Here is a 17,484-nt window from a genome sequence, read left to right as displayed (position 1 = left end):
TTTAAAAGTCAAAAAACGCTTTGTCACTCCCACAGTGCGGAAATCCGACACAAGGTGACACAGAATGTTGAAATACAAACTTTTATTGTCTTCAATAAGAGTGCAAAAAAAAGCATCAAGGAAAATAAAGCTGGCTTGTTTATATCGACATATATTGTCAGTTAATATTGTTCTTACATTTCTGTAAGCATGAATGTCATGTCTTTTTGAGGCATGAATGTAGAGGCATTATGTCAGTAAATGTGATCATTATGCACGCATATCGTTGACCCTTCAAAAGTGGAGAACCTTAGAAAAAAGAGCAAGAGACCCGAAACCAAGCGACCATTTTGATGAGCTGATGTGACATTTGGAGGTGCGTGTGCGTGCGTTTGTGGTTGGCCGCCCGTTTGATGAAGGAGGTCAATTGCCAGCAGGCAAACTTTGTACCTGAAGTATACAAATATATTTGTATACTTCAGGTACAAAAAAACGCTGACGTATACGTCAGCGTTTTTTTTCAACACGTGGCAGACGTCCGTGTCATTAGGCGGGCCCGCATCAAAAAGACGCCGGGTCAAAAGTGTCCATTTGAACAGTTCTTTCAAGCATTTGCTTACAGTGGCCTGACCAAAAAAAAAAAAATATATTCAAACCTTGGCTTGAGTGACAAGTGGAAAATGTTCGATTTTTCCCTGCTGTGTTGACGGTTTATGAATTTATTTTACAGCTTCCGTTCAAGGATCCCATGAAAACTTCTGACTTCTGACTACTTTTTTCCCCCGCATTTCTTCTTCTTCATGCATAGTAATTGATCTTAACCGTGTGGCTAAATCAGGGATATCAAACATACGGCCCGCGGGCTGGATCACGGCCGCAAAAGGGTTAAATCCGGCCCACAAAATTATTTTGTAAGCGTAAAAAAAAAAAAAAAAAGAGTAGTGTTGGACAAATTAATCAGCAGGCCACAATCAAAGCATATCAATTTGTAATTTCACAAGCAATCCTCAGATGAGCAATGTAACTTGTACACGAAATTGCTCTGGATGTTATTTTACACAATTTAAAGTTAGTTTGTTTAAAAAAAACAAAAAAAAACAAAAAAAAACAGACCAACATAAATCACACACAAATGTGCTGAATAAGACACACATTCAACTACACAAATGACAAGGACGAACGTCCTTATAACTTCATTAACGGCACCACACGATGAATTCTGTGAGCGTAAGTATACGCAATAAATGGTAGATATAAAACGCCCGGAACTCACACAGGCAGAGTGTTGCCACGTTCCATTTGGATTCGTGTTATTTTTTGGGGACATTATATTTACAGTTACGCTCCGCAATTTAGGGCTGGGCTGAAAATCTGCGTATAATTGACGGAAATTTAAAAAAAAAATATATATACAATGATTTTATTAGGGATATAACTATAGCCAAATATCACAAAATGATATCATGATATGAAGGTCATGATACGATAATTATCACGATATTGTGGGGAGGTTGGCGATACAAAAAAGGTGAACTTTTGTATAAAAAAAAAAGCTTATACTAAAAATACCTACAATAGCCTGCTTTTGTACATTACAGCAATGCATATAAACAACATACAATCTCTAATAAGACTTCATGTTGAGTCATGCACATATTGAGTTCCTCCACATATTGACTCTGTTCACAAGCAAATTGTGTTCCCCTCATCTAAGCAATAGCGAGGATTTTAAACATAGAAGGGCCAAAACATGCCTTATGTAAATTAAACTGCACAAAAAAAACAACTAGTCATCAGAGGGTGCTATAACTGCACAAATGAAAATCAACCACTTTTTTCCAAGATGGGCTGCTTTTAATATCGTGACATGATGACGATGATATATGTGGTCCTAATATTGCGATATCACGATATTGCCATTATCGTTACATCCCTAGATTTTACCGATCCGGCCCACTTGGTAATATAGTTTCCTCCATGTGGCCCCTGAGCTAATATGAGTTTGACACCCCTGTCTAAATGATGATGAATTTGAAGTAATTATATGTGAGACAATGGAGGTCATTTCTGCATTGTGATTGGCTGTATGGTGTGATGCTTTATTTGGTGACAACATGGGTCATTCACGTATTGATACTTTTTTTGCATTTGGGCGGCTGTTTGACACAAATCGTCTCTTGGAATTCCCGCATACGCAGTTGGTGTCGTATGAATCGGTTATGATCATGGCTTTTAAAACTGTCAGACATGATCTGACTCACTAAATGAAGAAGATGTTTGGTATCTTTGTTGGGTTCTTCTACATGTTCATAATGAGAATTTTTGTAAAAAAAAATCTGCCTTTGTCTGTTTTAATGCAGTCAGAAGAGACATTAGCAGAACGATATCGTTAGCCTCATAGCATAAGTTTTGAAAAACACAACACATGTAGCATACAAGAAAACTCTAGTTGTCTCCATTCAACTAGTTCTGTCACTTTTGAATATTTTTAGAATGGTTTATTCAATCGATTCGTAAACCAATCGGATTCATTTTAATTTTGCTCTAAAGTGTATTACAAAAACATTTTCTCGTCCGATTAATGTTTATTAACCAGTGATCGTCCAGTGATTAACTCATTCACTCGCAGCCATTTTTACTAAAACAATTCCCTTCGCTCCCGGCTGTTTGACTGGATTTTGACTGATTTTGCAAGGCCCACAGAACATTGTGTTCTATTGTTATAAAATCATGGAACATACCAAAAGAAAGATTAAAGTCTCTTCTTTCATCAGGAAGAAAAAATATATTTGTATCTGTTTTAGTTTTTCAACAGTTAGCATTAGAATATAGCTACGTTTCATCATTATTCAAACATTTGTTTAAAACCGTGGGGAAAAGAGCCTGATGTAACATGACTCTGGCTGATTTCTAATACTCTGCTTCCACCTGCTGGCCGTTTTCTATAAAAACTACCATTGCTTGAAGCGACCTCTTCAGGTCAGAGGCTGCATCAAAGCCTTCTGTATGCTCTATCATAAAAAAAACAAACAAACAAAAAAAAACCTAAACATATAAATACGTTTTTGGGACCATTGCATTATTTAAAATAGAGCGTGTTTATACGTTCTTGGGGGCAAATGAGTTAAAAGAAAAAGGGGGGATTTATGTTGTGCTGTGTTACCGGTTCGGTCATTGTTTTCTAAAGTAAAAAGATGTTTGCAAATGTCATATTTTGACTAAACACAGAAAATAATCTTCTTTCATCAAGGACTACAGAAATCAGTGAACAATTACTGTTGATATGCTGAAATCAGAGGATTTGGAAAATTTTCAATAAAAAGAAAAAAAATGGCTCCAAGTGATAACTCGATTTCTAAAACAGTTTGATAATCGATTACTTGTTGATTAATTTTGACAGTTCTACTCTAGACCGTAACAGCTCTCGCCTCATGATTTTCTGATGGTCTTACAAAAACTGGCACTTGAAAAGGGTGTGTAGACTTTTTCTACAGTGTATGAGAACACTTCCTCACAAGAAGAGGCTGGTAACAAGATAGTAGACGTTCGACAAGTGTTTACACTTAACAATCTGCACACAATTTCAGTGAGCGCATTGGTGTTTTTTGAAATGATATTGTGGAATTCAGTTAAAAATCCATCCATCCATCCATCCATCCATCCATTTTCTGAACCGCTTACTCCTCACAAGGGTCGCGGGGGGTGCTGGAGCCTATCTCAGTATGGGCAGTAAGCGGGGAACACCCTGAACTGGTCTCCAGCCAATTGCAGTCAGTTAAAAAAAATAACTTGGACAATTATGCTATTAGGCTTGCTGTGTGTTTTGTTTTGTTTTGTTTTTGCTGTGGGTTGTTTGCTCTGCAGGGTTCCCCAAATATTGCCTAAGTTTCATATTTTGCCGAGATATCGGTCCCATTTCTACACCAATAATTGCTACAACCACGACAAATCTATTAACTGTCGTATTTCTTCATATGATATGCTTAGCGAGGGATAATCTTGTTTGAGATGTTCATAAGCACCAAAATGTGCTCCGTCACAGCCGCTTATGTGATATTCGCAACGAAAAACAGGAGCTGAACTGTCATTTTATGCTCCCAACACCAAAAATCCCTACCTCGCTACGTGTTTCGGATCTTCCGTGGTCACGACGGTGCTTCAGAAAGCTTCGTGACCGTGTGAAACATTTCGGGTGACACGAGACGAGACGAGACGAGACGAGACGAGCGGGTCACGCCCTTCTTCCCAGCAGACGCCATCCTCTCGCTCTGCGGGTTCGGCCGCTTGGGTTTCGGGCCCGCCATCTTTAGTTTCCACCACGTGCGCTCTGCCTAGCAACAGGGCAGCCATTTTGCAGTATTTTACGTCAAAGCGAATGTAAATAAAGCCGTTTGATTTTGGGGTGCTTCTCCGGTCTGAGCCCCAGCTGTGCGTCGTCGTCGGGAGGGGAACTGGTGGAGCCATTTATCACAGCAGGTCCTTGGATTTTTCTGCATCATCGTAACGGCGCGTGACATCTTGCGTAACGTACGCTGGGCGGCGTCTCCGGGGGGTTTTCGGGGCTCGCTTGGTGCCGGCGTGGGGAGGTACAGTCCTCGGCTTTGACTTGAAGTGATGCTAACGGCGTGGCTGACTGTCGTTTTGATTGGCTGTATGACCCCCCGCCCCCATCCCTACATCTTCAGGTCAAGCCATTGGTGCAGTCTTCTTCACCTTTCATCCATCCCACTGTGCTTGCCCCCCCCCCCCCCCTCTTTTTTGTCTTACATCTCATCCGTTTCCATTCATCGTGTGAAGCTTCCTGTACGTTTTTTTTTTTTTTTTCCTGCATGGTAGCCACAGGTTTCGCGACCCTCTCAACAATGCATCGTAAAAATAATGATGAATAATCCCTAAAAGGATGAAACAATGGAATAAAAAGGACGAGAGCTCAAGTTGGCTGCTTTTGGCGAAGGTAATCTGCTTCATGTCTGAGACATTCTTTCAATTAAGGGTTAAATGTGAGCGTCACTACTCTACGGCGACACAATGGCAATATGAGGCCACTACATTAGGGATAATATAACCGCACAATCTAATGTAGTGACATGGAGGGTCAGAGCCAGCAAGGCCTTCTCCAGATCTTGTATATTTACAACTAAACTATATGGGACTTTTTCTTTAACCAGTCATATTTCAAATGTGTCCTCGGAGGGTCAGCAAGCTGGCCCTTGGCCCTTTTCTACACTCTAATTGGTTGGTCTGAGTAAAACTTGTCACTGCCAAGTTACTTGGACTGGCAAAACGTCTCTCATAATCAGCATCTCTGGTGTGTATGATGTATTTAAAAAAAATAAATAAATAAAAAAAAATAATAATTACTATTATTATCAATTTATACATTATTATTATTATTATTTAAAATAATAATAATAATAATAATAATAATAATAATAATAATAATAATAATAATAATAATAATAATTATTATTATTATTATTAATAATAGTAATGTATTTATTTGTTGTGTTTTCATTTGTGCCTATTTGCTGAGTGTTTTTTTTTTTTCCAAATGCACACTGTGCTCCCCTACAGGAGCTTTACCTGTGGCTGTTTTTTCCCCTCCCTCTTTCTCAATTTTTGTCTCTCTTTTCATTGGAGAAAAAAATTGTGCTGTAAGAAGTGACCGGGCAGGCTACCGTCCAATGACAAGAAAGCTATTCTCATTCTGATTCATGGCACATATGCATGCTGGTATTTGCATTATTATCATCGTTTTTTGTTTTTTTTAATAGTCTTGTTGGTTTCTGCAATATGTAATTGGTGCTATTCAGAGGTGGATTCAGTCGCCACTGAAAGCCCAGTTATACCAAATGTACATTCCGCCACTGATCTAATGAGATCCAACGCAAGCTGTCTCAGATTTCACACTTTCAGACAGGTATTAATTACCTCTCCCAAGGAGTGTTTGACGTGACCAGTTTCTGTACAAACTTAATCTAATGTAATCTCAAAGCAGTATGAATCTGAATCAATTTTTTTTTTTTTTTTAAAGGCAACATTATGCTTAATTTTTGGGTGTATTGCAGGAATCGTAGGGTGCATCCTGTCAGACTAGAACCCTTTAATTGAAACTGAGGATTGTTTTGTATGGAATACAACAGCTAGATAGACGGACAGATACTTCATCCGTTCAGCAGGGCACACACACGGGCCTACTGATGATTGAGACAAATGTTAGCCTTTTTTTTTTCCTTTTTTTTTTTTGGAACCAAAATGAAACAACAGCCAATTGAGAAGTTGCCACTGTTGCCGGTCACAAATAGAAGAGCAACTTGTGTTGAGTGTTCATATGATGGCCAGTCAAAATGTTGAGAAAAGTTTGCCACTAGAATGTTGTTGACAGGTAAGCTAACGTTTAGCATAGCTTCTTTTATTCCCCCTGTGAACCTTCTGGTTCTTTTATTTTTAATGCTCGCTATACTCACCCTAACTACCAGTAGTAGTAGTAGTAGTAGTAGTAGTAGTAGTAGTAGTAGTAGTAGTTGTATTTTCTCAGTAAAACTAATGACGGCAAAAAGATTGACACACAATCATGGAGGAAGCAGTGAAAATGTAAACAACACCGTGACGAAAAATCCCACGATCCAATCAGAAGGAATGAAACGAGAAAAGAACAACTCAGAAACTGTTCAGTGTTCACTTGCACTTTATTTAATATTCAAACATGTTTACGTACATTCATTATGCAGCTGTAAGATTAATCTCAAGCAATTTTGCACTTGTTCTTCATTTAGGTGAAAACTAAGTTATATTATTGTCAGTTCAACATGTTCCATTGAAACAATTAATAAAGACGCCATTGTATTAAATGTTTCTTGCATGTTAACAAATAGGCGTTTTTTAATTTTCTGTATAAAAGTTGAAATATATGGTGAAGGAAAATAATCGACTAAACTGTCAATTTAGTCGACTAAAATTGCTCTTTTTTTCATCGACTAAAATGTATCTTTATTTTTGACTAAAATTTGATCAAAATTCAAATACAATCAGATGACTAAATTATGACTACAACTTTGATTAATTTTAGTCAAAAGACTATAACTAAAACTAAATTAAAATTTCCTGTCAAAATTAAGACTGGGAGGAAGAAGGTCTAATGTGTCCAAAATGATTCCTGTCCTTATTCTGTCTTAGCCATGCCCACGCAGCCACACCTAACAATTTGTTGGAATGTTCCCACGTGTGACTCCACAGTCTTAACTAGTTTCAACTGGTTAAGGGTGCCATAGATAGGGAAAGGTGCAGATTGTCACAGCCATATAACGGTCTAGCTCAAGTCACCTACTTGAGTGTGGCAATGGAGCTCCTCGATCCAATCTGCTTTGCCCCAAATGACATAATTGATGGCACACCCAAAAGTAGTAAACAGACAAGATGAAATTCACGTCTTGTGCTTTTCAGGATAATTTGACTTGATGTTCAACACTTTTCAATGTTGCTCCATATTGCTGTGTCACTCGTGAGCAAATGTTCTTATTTCAGTTCTCGAGACCAATCAGAGAAGAGAGATCCCTCACATGGTTTGTTGTGACATATTTAGGTCCTCGTCTATAGTGAGAAAAGAACCGGAAGCAGCCGGGGACGGAGTTTACACGGCCGTCAGTTTTTTTTCCGGTGAGGAAATGACAAAATCCCAGCACGCGTCTTCATTGAGGTGTACTGCAATCCTCGTGAACGTTTTCCTGCCTCAACTCGTGTTGCCATATTCTCACAAAACCGAGCAGCCAATCGGTGTTTGAGCCGCGGGCGAAAGCCCCGCCCCTTCTCATGCCTAATGCATGTTTGTCTTTTTGAAGCATTGCTGTTTGCCCCTGCGGATGCTTCTGAAAAAGATATTTTTTTTCTTTTCCTCTTTCTCGCCCTCCTTCATCATGATTGGCGCTGTGCCCGACTTCACGCACTTCCTGACAGTCGGCGATGAGGCACACTTTGCGGGAAATCTCCTCTAATGGTCTCCGATGAGCTCAGCGACTCGGGGTGGACTCCGCCATCAAGTCAACAAATAAACAAGTCACCCGGAAAGACCTTGATGGTGCTTGCCGGTGTTTCATTTGAAAGCTTCTGTTGCCGGAGGATGCGGTGAGACGCAACAGCGTGAATGAGAAGAACTCACTTGAACCTGACGCCCTTCGTTTTATCGGCGAGGGCACGAGAGCGAGAACCTGTTTTTTTTTTTCTTTTCTTTTTTTTTTCTTTTTTTTTTAATCCCCACTGCTTTCCTCGCAACACTTCTGAGGCGTCATTCCGAAATTATCGGTTGCAATTTATAGTGTTAATTTTGTCAACAAAAACTAAGCAAAAATAATTTCGTCAACACACATTTTTCATCGGACTAAAACTAGACTAGACTAGACTAAAACCCTCATTAATAAACAATAACTGGGAGTAAATCAGTATGCATTTTCGTCGACTAATGAAGACAAGACGAAAATGTCCTTCACTTAATAAAAACTGGGCTAAAATCGATGGACATTTTAGTTCATGAACAAAAACGAGACGAAAATGATATGATTTTGTAAAATCTTGCTAATCTCACATGGGATAGAGGGGAGGTGGAGTCACGGTGAAAGGTTAAAAAAAAAAAAAAAAGAAGCAAATTATAGTTATAATTTAACATTAATCCAACAGCTATAATATTCCAGCAATAATGTTAATCCGACCGCTAACTAATGCTGGCTAACTTATTAGCTCATTGCATTGAGCCATAGTAATTGTGTGTCAAGTTGTTTTTCATCAAAAAGATGAGATTTTATATGAAATTGTTTTAGATCCGAAAAGGTTCAATAAAGCTGCTGACAAAAAAATAAAATAAAAAATAAAAAATACAGGGGTAAAATGGTTGTCTGAACTAAAACTAGACTAAAACATTAACAGTTTTTGTTGACAAAAACTAGACGTATAAAATTACGTTTTCTTGGACGAAAATAAAAACTAAAATGCTAGATTTAGAGTATAATATAATAAAAATGGGATGAGGTTGACTAACTGTGATTAAAAACTAACAAGTGTGACTGAAATTGGACTAAAACTGACAATAACATTTAAAAATGGCAGACAAAATTAACACGAGCAATTTAACACCGCTGCTTAATTATTCACACTTTACAAAATCCTTTTTTGTTTTTTGTTTTTTTGGAAGCGTTTGTTCGAGGATGTCGTCCGCTTTGATCGTCACACCTAAAGAGCACGCCGCCGCCTCAGATTTAACAAAAAAAGTACATCGCAAAGAGTTCTTGTTGTCTTTGCTTTCTCAAAACTATCACATTTCATTAAGCGACAGTTTAGTTATGCGAAATACTTTTTTGCACACTTTATCAAATCTCTGCCTTTTGAGGTTGGGCTTGAAAAAAAAAAAACAGCAGAGGGGAAAAAAAAAAGAAAAACGAAGGTACTGATCATGATCCAGGAGGTTTCAAAGCGTCGCGTAATGGCGAGTGTTTAATTTTATCTGTTGCGGTATGCATGGCGAGGCGGCTGTGTAATCACGCCTGTGAAGTCCACATCTGACGGAAGGGATTGTGTTTCTGATCGCGGCCCACTCTTGAAGTCGCTCCATTCGCCGAGCGTGTTCGAATCAGACTCGCCGCCGCGTTGCCGCGCGGCCCCGCCAGCCTTTGGGGTCTACCTGACACGATTGGAGATGTGTTATTTCCCACAGACCCCCCCCCCCCCAAGGGTCCGACTCAACATTGATGGATGTAGAGTGGCTCGGGTGAGGGGGATATCCCCGCCCCCGACGCTTCCCATGGTACAAAACCTTCGGAATTCCCCTTGGGCCTTTTCAATTACAGTTTGACCAAGCTTTTACACTGTGATGATGTGTTGCTTTGGGGAAGTGACATTAATGAAGAGGACAAATGTGCTGTTGTCCCTAAAGAGCACAAAGGGACTTTAATGGGGAGAAATTCGCACTAACCTATATTGTCGTTGATAGTTGAAGCTGGGCAGACTGTCTTTAAAGATTCGTCTCAAGTTTAAAGAACTATTGAGGCAAATAGTTTTAGCGCTAGCCGACGGCTAAAGGGAGCGAAAAGGGGAGTAGTGTGAGGGAGTAGTTAGCAACTAGCGCCGCTTTGAGGAGCCCAGGTGACGCATTTCAGAAGCGCTGGACCGGACGGCTTGGATTGGAGACATGCTAATGGAATATGTCTAAGAGAGGCACGCTAGTAGTCAGTGGCAGAGATGGAAGACTGAAGTCACTTAAGGAACCAATCAATGCTATCAAAACTTTGGGGCATATTCACAAAGAATGCGCTGCGTCCGGTAATAGCGCGAAATATTGCACCACAACTGCACCCGCAGTCTGCGCCTAGTTAGCCATATTCACTAAGGATATTGCTCTAATCATATACCGGCACAAACACGCCCACAAAACTGACAGCTTGGAGTAAATTTGCACCTGATTTACCACACATGGCAACGGATTTGCGGCAACAACATTGTTGTTATAGTAACAGTTGCGAGAAACGCGAGGTTGGATTATTGGTGCGATCGTTTTAAAAAATATATATTTTCAGAGGTTGGCGTGGGCGTACAGTATGCATCTGGCACGTAAAAAAATGATCGTAAAATGGCTCCCCGCCATTGCCGATCAGCCCGGGTTACATTATGTGTCCTAAACCAACATAGAAAATTTCCCTCTCTCTCTCTCTGTCTCTCTCTCTCTCTCTCTCTCTCTCTCTCTCTCTCTCCTCTGTGTGTGATCAGCCAGAGAAGGCCGTGCATGTTGTGCCGCAAATGGCATGCTGTCATGATCCCAGGATCGAGGGTACAGCAGGTTTATACATGCTTTCCAAAAACGTTATTTGCGTCACGCAAACTCCGTGTGGCTATTTGCGCTGGTGTTAGTGAATTAGACGCTGTATATCAATGAATCTCATTTGCGTTGGTATGGGCATATTTTGCGTCAAATGTATGCAAATTACCTAATTTACATACGCTCAAATAACACCAGCGCACCGTGGCGCAATCTGGTTGGGAGAGCACTTAGTGACGGATTTCTCCATCTGTGCGATAGCTTTATTTGCTATCTATCAATAAATATTCAGCGACGACAAGTTACACATTTGCTACATAGTACACCGTGATCATAGACTCAACTCAACTTTATTGGGTTGGGAGTACATAACAAGGTTATGAGGGGTTATGGGGGCTCGAAACAAACCTGCCTTTCCACTGCTTATGCTGCATTGGGTGAGAGTAAACAACCAAAATGGTGGATAGTGACAAATTTATTTGATGTTTTTTGTTTTGATCCTCAAAACACATTTTGAGCTCCAGAAAACTTGCCTTTTTGCTTTATTTATGTATTTATCTTATATCATAAGCATTTAATACAGTTCAGTAGTTCACTGTATAATTTCAAGCAGGGGGATAGTGGCATACTGTCACGTACGTTGAAGCTATGTCGAATATTTATGAATGAAGAAAGCTACCTAGTTTTATACTCAAATAAATGGTTTTACTATTCACAGTATGTGTTTCTATAGGGCTCTCCATTGTAGAGTGACCCCTAACGTCGCAAGTGGGATTTCTGAGTTCAAGGGGGCGTTCCCGTACACACTTCCTGGTTTGAAGTCGGAAAAGACTTCCCACTTCCCTCGAATGCAGCATTATCACCTACAGCGCTCGGCTCGACATGGCTTCATTTGCGATTTCAGCTTTTCCAATGGTAAAAGTCAATAAATTGACGTTGTACTTCCAAGCGACCTGATTGGACTGTCATACTATCACTGCTGGTCACTCATTGGCTGAGCAGATGACTCGTGGCGTGATGTTTTGCAACGGTGATGTTAACGTAGCTTATCTGTCTTGTGGGTTTAATCATGACGGGTGAAGTTAGATGTTCGAGCTGTTGTCGATCTTTTCATTTTGATTCGTCACCTTGCATGTTGCCGTTCTTACAATTCTTGAATCCAAATGTCTTTCTGAATCCGAGCATACTGCTTGGTTTATATCATGTATTCAAAAAAACAGCTTTTCAAATGGATGTGACATGTCAAGTAGTTCAAGTTGAATCCCATCGCCAAGTCGAAAACAGCTTCATGAGTTTTAGTCAAGCAAGTCCCATGCAAGTCCTCGAATTGGTGACTTCAGTGAGTCAAGTCATGTGACTCAAGTCCGCCTCTTCTGCTGTTTTGCAAAACCATCAGTTATGTATTTACCTGGTGCATTTCTGATAGATCCCAGCTGCTATTCACTTCCTAAAGATACGGAAACACTGATAATCTCCGTCTGCACCATATTTCCGTAGTACCGTCACAGATTTCTATGCACCGTGCTCAATCTAGTGCATTGCGAGGTCCATGAATAATGGCAACAAAAGCAACTTACAAGACTGCAGATGCAGCAAATTGCATGTTTTATGAGCCGTGTGCATTAAGACGTGAGCTTAAATTAGCTTTAAGCCCTGCACAATGCGAGGAAAGGAAGCCAGAGGCCATGATCATCTTAAATCATCAAAAGAAAAAAGTTCATCGCTGATCATCTGCATCATATAGTGCATACACTCTCACTTATGCTTCATTTGGTACACATGCATAATCCAGTGAGATCCAGTATGAGCACAGTGAAACTGTCACGGAGCTAATAATGAGCCATATGTGTATTATTATTGTGGTGACTGTTGCACCACTATGACCACAAGAACAAAGTATTAAAAAACCCCAAATAAAATCGTTCAATTAATACCCCATCAAAAGTGCAAATTATCTTTTTTAATGGCTCAATTTTGCTCCGCTATGAGATCTCATTAGATTGTGCAGGTGTATGTAATGTTGTGTAATTATATTGCATTTGATCATACCCGATGACAACCACTGCTGCTTTTTTCGCCGGCTGCTAATAACCGCAGTCGCTTTGCGGGCAGCGAGGAGGTTAATACGTTTGTGTTGCGCTCCCCCGAGAGCCAGCCGCAAACAGATGTTGAGGGCGGAGACGCCGTTTGCTTGTCGTCGGAGTTAAAAATGAAACCCAGTGTTTGTAAGGATTGAAGTCCCCGCGTATCAGGCCCTCGCGGACCGCCGAGGTTACCAAAACGACTCGCTTTGATCATTTTCATGCACGTTCCCAAATAAATTCTCCCTTTGAACATTTCGAGTCACTCGTGCTTTTTTTATTTTTTTTATTTAGACGATGAAGCCTATTTAGACAATCAAGGAGTCGGGAAAAGAAATAATGAGGCCTGCCATCGTCGCACCGGCGTCAGTGTGGACGCGGGCTCCCTTTCAATCAGTTAAAAGCGGCGCCGTTAATTAAAGCGCTGCCCAAATCATTTTCATAAAAACTTTGCTCAATTTCTTCAGATCTGTTGTCAGCAAGCAGTCCCGTCTTCTACACTCTCGGAGAAATCCCACTGACCCATATAGTTGATCTCATTTTTTTCAAGATCATAATAATAATATAGATTCCAAGTTAAGAGAGTAGAGGTTCTATTAATAGTCCCATTTGAGGTGCACTTCCTCCTCCTCCTCCACGTTGCTGCTGAATTCCCAGCGTACACAGACAGCATCTCATTTGAGTCAGGCCCGGCCGGGATTATTACCTCACGCCGGCCCGAGCCGTTTCATCAGCCGCTTTGCAGCTGCTGACTGTTTACAGGCGCCTCTTTAGCGCAAGCGTCACACGTGACAACCTGCGATGCCACCTCAACGCATCAACCACCCCCACCCCCACTCCACGCTCACGACAACATCCTATTGATCTTTAACACCGTTTTAACAGCTCCAGTTGCACCCGTGCGTGCGCCCGAGTGGCTCCAGATTTTTGAAAAACGGCAGCAGCTGGAAGGCTTTTTCTCTCTCACCCGTATGTTTTATTTAAGGCAGTTGGTTGGCCAACTTTTTTACACCGAGTAGCAGCTGACAAAATAATGTGGCGCTTCAAGTATCTCCATCATGACCGACGTTAAAAATACAGCTGCGTAGAAGGCACAAGTTGTTACGGTATGGAGGGTTGAGGATTCAGGCGTGGCGGCTTAGGTGCAGTCAACAAAAATATTTAATTAAACAAAAACAAGGATTTTGCTAACAAATATATATATATATATATATATATATATATATATATATATATATATATATATATATATAAACAGCAATACAAAACAAAATATGGGGGAACTTCTAGGCAAAACGGGCAGCAAGACAGGAGGAAACTACAATGAATCGACGCGGACAGCGGGGAGACAAGAGACTAAATACACACACACTAATTGACACAATTAGACACAGCTGGGCAAGACACAAGTGGCGGAGGATGCTGATTGGTTAACACATGAGGACGGGCAAGCAAACACAGGTGGACATGACAATGGCTTGACAAGACGAGGGGGGCGCACAAGGACAAAACACAGATCATGACTGAACTTAAAGAAACATGAGGACAAAATCAAACCAAACCAAAATTACACCTGAGCCATTACAAAAGTAACAAAATCAACCCAAACCATGACACAAGTATTCCATCCAAAATAAGATTTTATTCCTAAAAACCTTTACAGTGCTGCCTTGAGATATGAGGGACTTGACTTTAAGAGTTCCTTTTTCAAGAGATGAGACATCATTTTGGGCATGTGTTTTTTTTTTGTTTGACATATGAGCAAAAGTTTTTCTTGTGACCGATACTTCCACAGATTTTGAACACAATAGTCTTTATCCTCTGGGAAGAACAACTCCTATTAACACATTCACTGCCAGCCCAGCAAAAATGCATTATTTGACGTCTTTTTCCGTCAATGGCAGTCAATGAGTTAAGATTCATGTGTTATTGACAAATAAGTTAAGCAACATGCAAACTTTGCAATTTTGGAAAGTAACTGAATAGTTTTTTTGCACTCCAAACACATGACCTCGTTTCAAGCTATTAAAATTTGACTTGAAATTTGCCCGAAGAAGAAATTGGTTGCAGTGGAATAAAGTTACTTCAAGAGTTAAGAAATATTCTAGAAATAAGTCAAGAAATGTGTATTTTTCCCCACATAATTTAAGACCTTTAACCAAAAAAAAAAAAAAAAAGTCCATGTAGTCAAATGGTGTAACATCCAAGCATATATTTGAAGCTGCACTTGAGTGTGCTGAAATGTTTCGTGTGAGTTTGTGAAGGAAAAGCGTCGCAGTGCATTTCACACAGACAAAAAAAGAACAAAAGTGGAAAGTTTTTGTCTCACCTGTAGCTGGAAAAGAGGCAACAGGAGGCCGATTTGCATCATGCAAAGTTCCCTTGCTGACATTTAGTCATGCTGAGATTTTTTTTTTTCTGCTTCAGCTTCTACTGTATTGTGTGGAATGCGGTCGAGTTGATTGGCAAGTACAGCAATCATGAATAACCACAAGAATCCATTTGAATAGAGCAACAGCGTACATTTTGGTCTCATACAAAAAAAGATTTGTTTGTTTCTTTGCGTTTTCAAATCCAAAATACAATGGAACCTCCATTAACAAATGAATTGGAGAAGGTGTCATCCATTTTAGCCAATTGGCCAATTAATTGAAGCACTTATAAAAAAAAAAAAAAAATCAAATACAGTACAAAATGATGATTTTTTTTCGTGGTCTAAAAATTGCACAAAATGTTTGTAAAAACATTTAAACGAAGGTTAGTTTTTCCAAAGCTAGTCGTTTTCAAATAGTCACGAGGTTAGCATGCTTCTTCCTTTTGCTGTTCTGTTTGATTGAATGCCATTGAGAAGGGATGAGCAAAAAAACAACCAAAAACAAAAAAAAAACTGTAAACTGCACCAAATTCGTGTACCACGTTTGATTTATATGCCACGGTAGCTACGACACCGCACATTTGCGTTGCGTGATGCTAAGCTAATGTCCGTGCCTTCCATTGCATGTGATCTGAGCATCGCCCCTGCCAACATGGCCGCCAAGTAGACACGTCATGTTAGCCCGGTCTAGTCTATACTGTATCACTATAGCTGGTTTTCCACCAACAAGCCCAGGAACTTTGAGTTCTGGGTAAAGGGAGTTCTTGGTTGTAAAATTTCATCAGGGAATTTAGAATTATGTTTCCACAGCGTCTTCGAGTTCTCGGTAATTAATTCAAATGAGTTTGATTGAGCCCAGCTGATGTAAAAACAACACCCCCAAATTTGACCAATCAGCCGTGGCCATTGCAGCCCGCCCCCTCAAAGTTCCTCCCTGGCTTAGCAAGACCCTGCTGCCGAGATAGTACTTGGATGCCCCCTGGGGAATTTTAATTACCCTGGAAAAACGTGCAAACTGAATTTTACCAAGGTAAACTGAAAAGTTCTCCAAATGTTCCTGCGGTGGAAAAACGTCTTATGACAGCAGTGGCACAACCCAGAAATACGTGTAGCAGTTTCTCTGTGTTGATTGTGCAACAGCGCCAGTAAACAACAGTGGCCAAATCTGGGATTTACTCTCCAAAGACGACTGGACACTATTTTCTGTCTGTTAAATCTGAAATCTTTTAAATCGCGGTCTGTGAAATTGAGGTTCCACTGTACTGCAAATAATAAAAATGTAAAGTTAATGTTTAGGCTGGTCACATTATATCTACAAATGTAAAAATCATGTTGCGGCGACTGACAATTTCTTCCCAAAATGAGTCTGAATTAGTGCGATAATCCCAAGTCTTGCCCCTTTTCACACATTAGCCAATCACAACGGTCATTCATCTCCTTACTTTGTCTTTTGGAGTTAACATCGGTTGCTCATTTGCACATTCGGCAACAAGGTTGCTGAAGTTTTCTGACCTTTTCTCTGGTCTCCTGACCATTTAAACCTCACGACTCTGGCAAGATTCTGAAGTACCTGGTTAAGGCGAAGGGTAATGGGATATTTATAAGGTTTTAGGTGAATGAATGAGTATAAATTTATACGTATTTGCACGCACGCACACGCACGCACGCGCACGCACGCAAACGCACGCACGCAAACGCACGCACGCAAACGCACGCACGCAAACGCACGCACGCAAACGCACGCACACATACACAAAAAAAAAAAAAAAAAAAAAGAGCAATGATGACAAGACGTTGAATCGGTAAGACTACCGAATGAACAAGCTCTGAGCTCTTTAAAAAAAAAAAAAAAAAAAAAATAAACAAATAAAAAAAAAAAAAAAGGTTGCTGAAGTGGGAAGCACAACAACAAAAATTGGCTTGTTTATTACTTCCAAATGCGCAAGTAGATGAAAAATTGGCTCACACCGTTTCAAATTTTAATTAAAAAATGCGACCATGTACTAGCAATGTAGCAACGTGACAAGTTGCCGCCATCTTTATGGAATGAATTAACTATTTTAATTATTTTAATCAACTATTTTACGGGAAAGAAATGCAATTTGAAAGATAACGTTGACTTGGAGAAACCCTCGGAAATATTTTCAACTGAACCTCGTCAGCAAATCGGAGAAAAAATCCCCCAAGTAGTAGACAAAATGAAAGTTTCGAGGAGATATTTTTGTGGAATAGTCAAATTAGATTATTTTACC

General features: G+C 40.0%; 1 long non-coding RNA gene across 5 annotated transcripts in view; it reads left to right on the top strand.

The window, feature by feature from the left end:
* LOC144025959 (uncharacterized) overlaps positions 1–17,484 on the top strand; it is a 127,275-nt gene that overhangs the window by 80,573 nt on the left and 29,218 nt on the right. The window contains exon 1 of one of the 5 annotated variants that reach the window (XR_013285004.1): positions 11,457–11,692. The exons of the other annotated variants lie outside the window; for them this stretch is intronic. This is a non-coding gene — a long non-coding RNA (uncharacterized LOC144025959). Of the gene's footprint in view, positions 1–11,456; positions 11,693–17,484 lie in introns of those variants that run through there. 5 annotated transcript variants of the gene reach the window in all.

Source organism: Festucalex cinctus, chromosome 9, assembly GCF_051991245.1.
Source record: "Festucalex cinctus isolate MCC-2025b chromosome 9, RoL_Fcin_1.0, whole genome shotgun sequence".
NCBI lineage: Eukaryota > Metazoa > Chordata > Actinopteri > Syngnathiformes > Syngnathidae > Festucalex > Festucalex cinctus.
The sequence above is the reverse complement of the archived record's forward strand: the minus strand, read 5'-3'. Positions and strand labels throughout refer to the sequence as shown.